The sequence below is a fragment of the Zootermopsis nevadensis genome, unplaced genomic scaffold, assembly GCF_977971745.1.
Source record: "Zootermopsis nevadensis isolate Lab colony 2312 unplaced genomic scaffold, Znev_1.0 Znev_ptg000011l, whole genome shotgun sequence".
NCBI classification, from domain to species: Eukaryota; Metazoa; Arthropoda; class Insecta; order Blattodea; family Termopsidae; genus Zootermopsis; species Zootermopsis nevadensis.
In genome coordinates, this window is record NW_028259143.1 from 13,757,273 (window position 1) to 13,770,330 (window position 13,058).

Consider the following 13,058-nt stretch of genomic DNA (forward strand, 5'->3'; position numbering starts at 1 on the left):
GCAGTGGGCTGGTCACTCACTACTGACAAATGCATACTTCAAAAAGACCAGGAAGAGAGAATATTGTAACTTGGTACCACAAAACACGAGTATGTGTACTGAAACAATTAGTAATAATATTCTGATGTGGGGGAACATTTTTTATTCCAACATTCTCAAGGTAACAAATGATCGCTGCTATTTACACTACATGACTGAAACTTCGGGCTCTGAATGCATGTTCTTGTAGGAGATCCAAAACAACCCGAAAGGCTCAAAATATTCATCACTTTCGCTTACATACGACATGCTTAATTTTGCCCACGGTTTAACAACACACCCCTCCACATTTGTCATATTACCAGTCAACTTTTGTTCTATGTAGGATTTGAGGTTGTGATGATGCAAGCAATTTTTACTTTTTATTTTATCATACAAGTATCAAAACCTAGCTCAGTGTTCTGCTAACATAAACAATTAGTCCTATTTAATGACCGTAATAAAATAATGCATATCCGGCTTGTCACTTCGAAACACAAGATCTAAAATCACAACACTAATAAATATATCACTTACACTTACACTTACAGCATCATCATGGTACTACAGACTAATTACTCCGTTCTGACATTAAAGGCACAAGTTATTTGAATACACAAAATCAAATTAACACGCTCTGGCATTGCATAATGCAAATAAAAATATTAACAAATTGTGAATATAAGAAAAAGAAAGGTCTTTACCATTCTTTTAAACACAACAATGGTTGACCTCAACATGAACTGAAGAAGAGGTGGATTGTACCAAAATCATGCACAAACTGGTATTTTCATAAACACAATTGCAGTGATGTCAGTTTACGTGTTTATAAACGGTGGAAGACTATTTGAAGTTTCTGAGTTTGTGGAAACGAGATAAAAATGTCATTCGATATCTTTTAGAAAAACTATTGTCAAGAACAACATTCATGGATAAACTAAAAACATTAAAATATGGGAGACACTACCAACCTATATAAAACCCTAAGAGTGAATGAATATAAGGAAAACAAAATGTACACTGGGAACTTTTGTTTTGCAATATCATTTTTACCCATGGTTTACAGCTTGCAAAAATCTAAGAAAAACTGATTTGCTGGCAATGCTTAATGTTTAAGAAGAGTTATGTACAGTACACGCTGGTCATTCTTTGTTCAAGGCTCCAAAGAAATTATGAGCTTCTTGAGATCGAACTTACATTTACTAGTTCAGCATTTAATAAAAGAGTTTGTAAAATTTGAGAAATATTGAAATGGGTCACATGACTTGCCTGCTGCCAGATCAAGAACTGCCATTTTGAGGTCATGAATAATCTGAGTTGCCCCTTGACAGAAATAATTGTACAGAATCTTTCAAACCGCTAGAACATTATGATCCTCTGCTGAATGACCACTGTTTTCAAAGGCACATCACTGGCCATTCAAAATGATTTGTTAAAAGCCCTCCATGAAGTGTTGCAAGGTGACATTTCAAGACAAATTCAGGAACCACCTAATATTGGATGAAACATCTGACTTTCATTTTGTCATGAGGTACATTCATGATAGTAACAGGTACTACTGCTAGAATCCTTTCTTTCTGTGTTCACACATTCTTACATTTTGGTTCATATATTACAGACAGAAGGTCTGGGTATAGATTTTATTCACAAAATAAGAGAAATTCAAAGTCACATGAAAAATGAACATGACACACTGTTCTTAATTTTCTGACAAAAACCAGGGAAACGAAGAAGGCAAAACCTGACATAAGAAATTCTGCAGAAGAGAAGTACAGAAAACTTTTCTACAAAATTATTGATAACCAAATCGGTCATCCATCAGCTTGTTTCTGAGGTATAGAAACATGAATTTTGCTGCTACTACATAAGTGAGAAATTTTACATACATAAGTTTAAGGCTGCCTTTCCTGAACAGCATATACAAAAACTGCCCGTGTATTTTTTACATTCTCTTCTTCATTAAAACCTTGAAACTAACAGTAGTCCGAGCTACTGATATTGTTGAAAATAAGCCGTAAGACTGAACGGGGCAAACCAACAAATTAAGCACACATCACACAAAATATCATTGCTGGGTAAAAACTCAGAGCACCGAGAAATAAGCATCCCAATCTTCTCTGTCATTCCAGCGCATGACGCACGACGGCACGAACGTTGTGTTTTGAGTCACTATATTCACCAACCCATACTAAAAAGAGAACAAAAATATGATCTGAGACTGTTGAAACCATAAGTATTGCAACTGTGCTTGTCGGCATAACTGTAAGTAGTTATACAGGCGGTTGAAATTAACAGAGAATGAAAAATATTAAGAACTGGTGGTTTTAAGAGAATAAAACTACTGAAAAGCCACAGAAACTTTTAAGATAATCGGAACTGAAACAAATGAGAGGCCTCTGAACCAGCCAAGATGTCCTTGGAAGGACATCTGACACAGTGAGGAAGAGACTGGAATGAGAATGGAGAAAACGCTGTGAGAACTTGTAGGGAGACTCAAGCTTCTAAGAAGCGATTACCCCCTCCATCGTCAGGCCTCATGATGTAGGCAGTAGTTTCTCTTAAGTGTAAGCATCTACTTGCACATTTACACGGCGTCAAAATCTGGAATACCAACATCGACATGGAGTTCCACTGTCTGGACACTTATGAAATTATAAAAATATTGGTTAATGGATGATGTAAGTATCTCACCTGGTCTTTGAATGGTGCAGCTTGAGGTTCACGTTTAGGTGTAGAAGCCAATGCGTCACTTGATTCTTGCACCATTCAATTCACATTCTGTTCACAAAAAGAAGAAAACCAAAATAACACCAGATGTCAGTTCCATGCAGTAGTTTGTTCAACAAACACCTTCACACTTCCTATGGATTGTTTGCTAACGACAAGTCAACTCAAGTTTGAAGCAACTCTACTTACACTTGGCATTTCACAATCAACAGAAATAACAAGTTCCTTCTGGTTATGTCACACCTTGTGAGGTGGCCGGATATAATATCAAATGATGTCTTGTGGGAGATAACAAATCAACCACCGATTGACGAGCAAATTAAGGAAAGAAAGTGGAGCTGGATTGGCCACACATTGCGCAAGCAACCTGGAGCAGTTGAAAAGACAGCACTGGACTGGAATCCGCAGGGAACACGGAGACGGGGCCGTCCGAGGAAGACATGGAAGAGAACGGTGGAAGAAGAGGCTATGGAAGCTGGTAAGTGAAGTGAAACGCTTGGCTGTCAACAGAACTAGATGGAAGGTCTTCACTGCTGCCCTATGCTCCACCAGGAGTAACAGGAAATAACTAACTATGTCACAGCTTGACTTTCATGCAACCTGCTGTTAAGTCGTGCAACTACTGCAGGTATATATATGACACGGTTGAGAGCCCCAACCACTTCATTACCCTGAGGACGAGGACAGATGTGGACCTCAAAACGTTGTTCTCCTCATGTTTTAACCACTTGATGAGGCTGACAGCCCGAGAGGATTTTATTGTAATGCAATATATTTAACATCACATAATTTCGTTCATTGATGTATATTATTGTGACAGACAACACATAATCCATTCCATAATAATAATAATTTTTGGTAGAGCCTAAAACTGGTTAAATATGGTTGACACCTGTAGCCATTTATCTACTAAGTAGCTTGTTATTTTCTTGTCAATTTTTCAAACACAAGTAATGAAATATCACTGATTGTATGAGGCAAAAACAAAAGGCACCAATCCTTAACTTTATAATTTGCAATGCATCTATCAGATACAAGCTTAAAAAGCAATGGAGGTTGTTATCACTGTGGTTGGGCGCTGCTTGCGGATTTCATCCAGAGGAGGTGAAACAAATGAGAAACTGCAATACATATTACAGAAGTCACATGCAAGCAGGCAAATTAATATGTACCGATATGCCCTTACTGCAGTGTTTATAAGACAAGACAAATGTTGTCTCTGAAAATATGATGAAAATTGTACCTTCACTGTAAAACAAAGACCAAGCTCACGAATATTTAAAAACTCTCTGTGTTGTGTCCGACTCTGAATGTTCAATACAGCCTATCTCAGCGTCCATCATCAGACCTCACTCAACTCGGCGTAATCCACATTATCAACATAAATTTATTAACGTATAATTTCAGGTCCTCACAGTGATGAATATGAAGATGTGTTTCTTGTGGGCTGTCATGCCATCATGTGGTGAAAGTTTACCCACATTTCAGAGGTGCTTGCTGCCTGCATCATAATCTCCCTGATAATGGAGGTACCATGCACCTCTGAAATGTCTGCAATCTTCTACCATATGACGGCATTACGTCCCCACAGGACAGCCACCTTCTTAAAAGGTACGTTTAAAAATTTTCAACAGTTTAAGTGGCCCGTCCCCTGCAGAATGAAAGGATGTCCAGACCTCAAATAGCTGGAAATATATTGGAAGGCAGGTGGGGTGCTAGAAGCGCCTCACTGGAAAAGTTCTAGTACGTTACAAAATGTCACACGTGGCTAATGTCTGGACTAGCTGAGTAAATACTCAGCTTCAAGAAGAGACTGTACTTCAGGAAGTTAACAACCCATTATGTTACTGATATCAGTCTGCAGTTCACAGTCATGACCATTATTTTACTAATACCTGCCATTTATATGCATTAAGCAAGTTAAAGAATAAGGCAGTGTGAATTTTGAATCATACCAGAGTTACAGTGCACAAATGTCAGCGAAGGCCTAATAAAAACAGCAAAATTTATATTATTATGTTACTTGAAGGCAATATGGCCCTCAGGTTCAGCACCTTTTCTAAAAGTAATAGAACATCAAAAATTAAACCTTATTCCCATGCAACACAAACTAAAATTTTGCAAATTTTTGTACTGACCTTGAAAGTGAGGCTGAGTGCCTAGTAACTGAGGGTGAGCATCCACGCCAGACTGGTCTTCATCATCATCATCGACAATGTTGTCATCGAGAAGCAGGAAATATGGCAGAAGTATCGCCTTTGCCCTGATGTCAACCCACGTGGTGTCCTGTAGTACAAATCACAAGTGAGCCATGCCTCATGGCTCGAAGTGGCCTATCTCCCCTCTCAACGTTCTTTGGAGTCGCTCGCTTCGAGGCCCTGATGGGACAGCAGGGTAGACAGTCTGTGTGTGTCCGCTGGGCAGCGAACGAGTCGAAGAGGGATAACTTGGAGACAGATAGTTCTTAATTTTTTGGTTTGACGTAGCTAGTCGTAAGCCCGACCGGAGCCTGAGCCTTGGAAGTTTGTTCTCTTTTCAATTTATATATATATTTTTCTAAATACATGTTGGTAATTTGGGAGTGCTTTTATTTGTATTTGGGTTAACCCTTGTGATAATCCTACGCCATACCACCTCCAGGCCTCTGGGATAAATTGGATTCCGTTAACGAGAGCCGGAATGGCTGACAAACTTTAATGGTATGGAACAGCGTGCTTATTGCAGACTGAAGCCTGGCAAAGCAGACACAAGTGCACCTCAGTTTAAAAGACCCTTCAATTATCAAGCAAGCATGTACAAGGATCATGAAATGAAGTCTTCTGTGTAAATACAAACTGTGCTCTTTGTAAGTGTTTTGCAATGTCGCATTTACTGGGACGGAAGTTTCAAGTTGTCTGCTCATGTATTGTGAGGTTTCTTCTGAAATTCTGACCTCCCAGCAAGTTTTGCAGTGTCTTCCTAAGCCTGTTAATATATTTTATTATGTAACTACTGCGAATGCTTCCAGAATTATTGCACATGAGATGTTTCATTAGGAGGAGCCATTCCCAGAGGGGCACAGGGCCTGGGTAAAGATCGACATCTGTAAGTTTTACTTTACTTAAACTGTACATGTATTCCTGTCTCTATCCTATGATTACAATTAAACTAATATGCTCTGTGTTTATTTTCTATCTATAGGGCGCTTAATTTGTCACTCAGCATGAAATATATCATGCTTCATAATGTAAAAATGTGGGGTTCTGAACACTCACCCCACCTTACGGATAGCCCGCTGCTGGAAACGTAAACCACATTTTTATTTACTGATGTTCAAAAAAATTATATCTAGAAATATTAAAACTGGACACTGGGTTTTATTATTAATACAGTAAGGTCCCAATTATCTGACCTTCGGTTATCCAACATTCCATTTTATCAAAGTGCCACCTCAGAATGTTTCATTTTACGAGCTGCCAACTGAGTACGTAGCAGAATGAATCACACTTCCTGACCAAGCCCCTTCTACATTTTGTGAAATCAGTTTCTTCAGAGTGCCTTCATAATTGGTTTTGGAGAGAACGAGGCGTTAGGAGAGCTACCTTCATCTCTTTCCTTAGGCTTCTGGATTGACATTTTTAATTATCTGATCATCCTTACATCCTGCTTAGATTTGATAATGAGAACTCTAATGTATTAGATCCATGAACAAGGCAATTAAGAACTGAAACATTTATATTTTACAGTAACAGATGTGTGAAAAAAACTTAGTGTTGAACGGACGCCTCTTCATTTTCTCGGTACTCGTTCTTCCCTTGCCTGAACATAATTTGGTGTCACTCACTATGAGATTTGGCACTCATGGTAGGAAGTGTTCGAGCACAATTACATCTGTTTTCAGAATTAGACTGCAAGAGAAGATTTAATTCATTTCTCTCCCATTAGAAAGTTACATCTCAAATTATATTCCAAAGAATGTTTCTCATTTTTGAAACTTTTATGATAAATGGCTATTTTAATTTAGGTTTCTGGATTCGCAAATATTGTTCTCCTACAATAAAATCTTAGTGTTTTTTGCTTTGGGAATCATTTCCTTCCCTGTCCCTCACATTGTTTATTCCCTTATAAACATAATTACTTATTTCCTGTTGGCCATCAGGTAGTTTTCTGCCTGGATTTTGTAAATGCACCTACTTCAGTGGCATTAAAACAGACAATATATATTAACTGAGTCTTTGTTAGGGACAAACTAATTTGTTTAGAACTTGTTTAAAAAACTTGCTGTTCAAAGGGAACATGGATATCCATTCTGTTTCTAAATGCCAAGACTCACTCAAATATCATCTGCTGGCTGATCTCTCCTTCTGCTCCAAAAGGCATAGCTCTTGACAGCATCTCGTGCGTCAAAACCGCGCAGCTCCACCAATCAGTTGCCTGTAAGAATTCAAATTAGGACAACAGCTGAAATGAGTCATTTTTATTTCTTCACTCCTTCCATCGCAGACACTCACAATGGCCTCCAGAAACAGAAAAATTAAGAATATGAACAAACAGAGTTCTTTATTTCGTGCATCCGATTTTAAGTGGAACATTTCTAAGAACAAACAGTTGCTTTCTTCGTAAATCAAGATGACATAGTAATTGTAGCCAGACATACACCATGCTGAGTTTTCTATGGTTTTCCTTGTAAATCTTTTTATTTGTAACTTAAAAGTTGCTTTCTTAATTTTACTTTTCAAATAATATTACAAAATCATTACATTTGACATTGATGCTCTCAGCAAATGAGTCCGCATTATTAACAAATATAATGAAAATCCGATCCCAGGTTCTTCAATGTGGTCGGACAGACGGCCAACTAACACAAACAAAAGAGCTAACAGGGGTATTTTTTAAAATTTGAGTTGTTGACATGCTATGATGACTCTGGTATGTACTTATTTCATTGCTGCAAGCTTAATTACATTTCTTTTCAAAAGAAGTTGTTGCAAATTTTGTTGTATACTTTAATACAAGAGGTGAATGTCACACTATATTTAACATTTAAATTTCAGTTTGTGTCTTAGATATTAATATCTTCCTCTATGTTTTGAAGAATAATGGAGCCAACATAAAAAATTACAGCTAATACTGTACTGTACTGTACTGTATAAGGAGCTTTTACTTAACAGATGCATTTATTTATTCGCCGTAGTTTGTATGGTAATTTTAATGTGTAAGTAAAAAACAAAACCACAAAATACGCGTAACTAGGAACTTGCATTTATTACGTACAGAGAAAAAGAAAACTATGCTAGCTCTGATAACATGGGGAACTCACAGCATGTTTCCCAGATAAAATCACCTACAGAAACTGCTTAATAGACCATAAGCAGGGCTGAATGAAGACTTTCTGCCGTCACACTGCTTGTTACCTGGCCAATGCAGCACCAGAAAATACATTTACTTCAGCCGTGCTTAACATAACAAATTACTACGGTAACCATTTAACGCGGCTAATTGCCCGAGAAGATTTTATTGATAACACATTTATTCCCGACTGTACCCAGCATGTTACAAGACTGCAGATTCAAGATACACATATATATTTGTACTTTCAAATCTTATCAGTTGTATTATGAATAACGAACACTCAGTTATACTTACCGTGCAATCTGCTAACTTTAAAACTTCGAAGGTAAGCGCCTACAACGAAATATTTCTTCAACATACATGAACAATGCCACTACAGCCGCCATAATAGCTCTAGACTGTTTGTATGCTCTCACCAGAGATGTCAGCGCGAACAGAGCGCGCTCAATTCAAATCTGTGATCTGTGAGTGGTCACATGTCTTACATACACAGCAATTAAATTAACTGATGTCCAGACGCCTTTTATTTAATAACGCACGAGTCAGAAACCTCCGGACTCCGTCTTCTTGTCAGGTACGAGATTCTTACTCAGCCTCAGAAACGAGCGACTGTCTCCTCGTCTCTGCGGACGAGAGGCCTCAGCAGAGAAGAGGAGAAATTTTGCTTCTTTTCGTATTTAGGTACAAGACGAGGAAGCAAAAAGAGCCTTAACGAATGCGCACGCACTTTTAACAGGAAATGCGATTTCGTTTGCAGTCTTGCGACGAAACTCAGACGTCCTGGACTCGCTGGACAAAGAATTCGAACGAGTTGTTCCCGAGGACTTTCCGGTGGCCATAAATACAAGTAAATCGCATGAAATTTCTGATATCATCAGGAAGTTTTATTTCGGAGATCTACATGTATCTAAAGAAACTTTTCTACGTTTCGTTGATATAAGTAAGAAATAATTACACGATGAGGTAATGTCACTGCATTAAATATCTCCACGCAAGAGATTCATTCCTCCGAAGCTAACAGCTGTTAAATTGGTAAAAGCGCTTCATCTTTAATAAAACCTGAACATTCAATACTGCGTTACAGAAGGAGACGAAAACTAAACTTTTAGTGAGAATGTTACCAACATATTAAAAACATATTATTCCTTGTATTAAATTGCTTTAATTAAGGCCCAGAATAACAGAGTTTTTTTAATATATTTTCTTTTTCTTAGACTTGTCAGATGAACAAAGGAAGTGATTTACTGACTAATCAAGTTTCGAGGGGCCACCGCAGTGGCGCCTTGAATCATGAAGGCAATGGCGGCCCTTCGTGACTAACAAGCAAGCAGACAACCACAATCGAAACTTAATAAGCTTAGAACCCGAACTAAATCACGCGTAACGTCGTACGTCGTACGAATTTTGTCTTTCTGGAAGTTCGTTGTTCGCAAATAATGACATTTTAGGTTCTCAATTCTGCGAGTCTAAACACGGCTTTCTTCCGGGCTACTGTGTGGTACACGCTTATCGACCTGTCAGAAGAGCAACCGACCTGATGTTGGAGGCTCAAGCACCTCTGAAACGCCGGTAAACTTCAACCAGACCGCACGGCACAACAGCCCAGAAGACAGCCATCTTTCGCACTTTGTTTCGGGGAACCACATTTGCACTTTATCGCCAGTATCTGGCTCAGACTTGAGTTCCGTGCAAGATCGAGGTGAATCAGTGTCGCAAAGAAAATTAACTCTGTACTCATTGCGCGTTCTTATTTCACAGATGTTTGGTTCGTGAAGCATGTCAACGACGCAGTCGAACAGATGGCATCGGTTTCCACCTCACCAGATGAGTTCTCATTCAGCGGGGCTTTCGGGAGAATAAAGAAGTTTCTAAACGTCGAAAATTTCCTGGGTAAGTTTCATCAAGTTATCATTATTCCAAAATGTGTTTTGCTTCTGAACGAGAGGAGCATGTCATTACCTCTCCGTTTCTACTAATTCTTTAGGGGCAACGCACGAGGACGAATTGAGGTACCTGTTTAACTACCCGCTGTCAGCGAGTCCGATCTTTCTGGGACCCAACGATCCTGCCGTGGTGACTCAGGACAGAATGGTTAAAATGTGGACAAATTTAGCCAAAAATGAATAAGTTAGAACAGCAAATTTGAAGTTGGACTTGCGCCGGAGACAAGTTAAGGAGGTAAATTCTGCGTCCTGCAGAGTTCTCCCACGTACCCGGATGAAAATTCATTTCACTCTGCATCTCTGAGAGTTTGAATTCTCGTGGTTTTGTGATTGTCACAGACAGTTAAGCAAACTGACAAAAAATATTTGTCGATCATTTAGTTCTTTCTCAGCGTTTACTAGCAAATCGTTTGCGGACGGCATTGAAAGCGCAGACTCACAGAAAAAACCTTCCTGCTGTTAGTTTCCAGGCCGAACCTACGCTAAATCTCCTCAGACAAGTCTGCAGCTATTGATCCCACAAAAACCACACTGATGATGAAGACAGTAAGTTCCTCTGAAGCGTCAGTGAATATCCACACGGTGTTAAAACCTAGACGAAAGGCATCTTTACGAATTCACCAGTCTTCAAAATGCCTCTTACATAGTATATGCTTGTCCAGTATTAAGTAGTTTGCACTTTCAGGGACCCCTCGCCAGCAGAGGACCCACTGCTGAATGTCACGTCGGCAGCGTACACCGTCGATGAACACTCGTACCTGAATATTGACCAGGAGCTGACCTTGCGGCATGACCTCAACAAACATTGACTACAGTTCTGGAAAGATCTGTATAAATCTATGCGCTCGTAAACGGTGATGTGACCATTTCAGTATTTCTTGTAGTTGCATCTGAAGCATTAAATTGGTTTGTGAAGCTACGTAAATATTAGCATGCAAAACGTTGTAACTTGACAGTTTTCAACACCGGTCCTGCCACCACAAGATGCCCATTTACATAATAAGAACTTCCACACGCTTAATTAATCGGAACGGTATTGAATGGAACTAATAATTTGCTTTTCTCTTCTAGCGATGTTAATTTATTAGCGAATTCTTATGCAGGTTACCGCAAAGAACAACGCATAGCATTACATCCGACCTGTCAAATAGGTACATAGATATTTCCCTATCGTACTTGCCTTCATTGACCTATTATGATCAAAATTTATGAATGTGACATTAGGGGATGACAAATAAGTATACAATTTTGATGGACAGTCACATGGGAAGAGGCCATTTGTTCAACGACATTGATTTTGATGAATTTGGATGAAGTTGATGGAACGACAATATTAAAACCGATCTTAAGGAAATTATGTTTGAGGGTGTGGGCTACGTTCTTTATTTTGCTCGGGGGCGGCGCCACAGAGAAGTCTGGAGACGCGTCGCTCTTTCGCTGTGATGCCAACGTCGTATGATTCAAATCAGATTCTGACTACCCGTCTATGATGTCCTCAGCTTCATCGGAATGATACCTGATTAGACGTTCGTTTACACTGCTACAAACATTTCCTGCAGCACAGTAACATCGGAATTTCGTACGCCAATGTCTTATCCTGTATTCTGGACCAGAAAAGAGAAGGAACGATATCTTCGCTTCGAATTCCCTACACCCACCGCAGCCACCAAAGTGAGGGGTAATAATTCCACCTCATACGCATCAGTCGCCTTCGAACAGACGTCCGGTTTCAACCTCAAAACACAATTTCGACTCAAAGGCCACTGTTAAGCCATTGTTTCCTACCCATTCCTGCAGAGCTCATCATCCGTTGTTTTGCGCGAACAAAATGCGTGGTTGGAAAACACGGACATGTACACAAGGCGCACGATTTGACAGTCAATGGTTTATGTACAATGCATATGCATCAGATTTTATGCCTGCGAGGAACACGGGACTTCTCTTATTGTCATATTTATAGACGCGACTTCATAAAAGAAAAATGATCATGGCCTAAATAGCAGATGGCGAACTCGGTTATGGAGATTTGAACTCAACTTACACTTGGCACAGAAAAGTGCTAAGAGAAATCTGCGCAGTTAGCAGGCAGAAATGTGCATTTAATCTAATCTGAGGTTAATGAACGTTTTATTTACAACTTCTCCGACTTCGTGTATCGTGTGAAATAAGCACACTATTTAAAATTTAAACGTTCTTGTCTGAACTAGTTTCGAAACTTTAGTGAATGACAACACTTTGTTCATTAGGTGTAATATTTGCTATTCCTGATTAATTTTCCGAGTAATGCAATCTGAGATTACGCAGATATGTACCCCATTTCTCTGGTTCGATAACGAATATTCTTCGAAGTCTTAAAACCACAAAGAGTAGAAGAAAAATTAATTTATAGTGTGCAGTGGCTTACCTCAAAGTTGTAGAGCTTAACAATTCGGTAGGAGCACACAAAGCAACGCGTGTATTTTTTATGATAACAAAAAAGGCTGGAAATGCATTGCAGGCGAGATACACATCCTCGCGTTGCTGATAACTACACTTAATGCAGCAACACTGCAGAGAAGGACTATGAATTCATTGACGGAATTAAACATAACCAGAAAACAGCCTGCACATCGCAAACCGCGTGACCCACATAACTAGAGAAGAAACTTACTTCAACGCAACTGTAGAGGTCGGTCAACCTCCAGTCTTGTTCGGACGGAGTTTGACTTGACTTGCACTCCGGACGCACTCTGTTCGAATCCTGACTGACGTAGGTACTTCCTGCACGCCAGGGCACTAATTGGCTACTTCCCTGACACTACCCACAAGCGCTTCTCCTCGTGTATTTTCAGATTCACGGCTTTTATTTATCTTAGCCAAGCCTCATTTGGCACTACATCAATTAAAACAGTTGATACAACTTCCAATTTCGATGTTTTATGAAGGCCTCGATTACGCATTGGATTTCGTCAGTAAACGGCGACCAGAACAACCGGAGTGGCGTCTCCGTGCCCGCAAGTGAAATTAAATACAATCGAACGGTTCGATTTCACGTTTCTC

At 39.4% G+C, this 13,058-nt stretch overlaps 2 long non-coding RNA genes across 2 annotated transcripts; one reads left to right on the forward strand and one right to left on the reverse strand.

Annotated features, from left to right (window-relative positions):
- Window positions 1-388: 388 nt before the first annotated feature.
- On the reverse strand, window positions 389-8,469 carry LOC110837724 (uncharacterized). The gene is made up of 5 exons (XR_015534807.1): window positions 8,371-8,469; window positions 7,058-7,158; window positions 4,884-5,031; window positions 2,710-2,796; window positions 389-2,206 (listed from the first exon to the last, which is right to left on the reverse strand). It is a non-coding gene; the product is annotated as an uncharacterized LOC110837724 (long non-coding RNA).
- A 28-nt stretch (window positions 8,470-8,497) lies between these two features.
- On the forward strand, window positions 8,498-10,938 carry LOC110837725 (uncharacterized). The gene is made up of 4 exons (XR_002545822.2): window positions 8,498-8,540; window positions 8,834-8,923; window positions 9,835-9,966; window positions 10,705-10,938. It is a non-coding gene; the product is annotated as an uncharacterized LOC110837725 (long non-coding RNA).
- The last annotated feature ends 2,120 nt before the right edge of the window (window positions 10,939-13,058 follow it).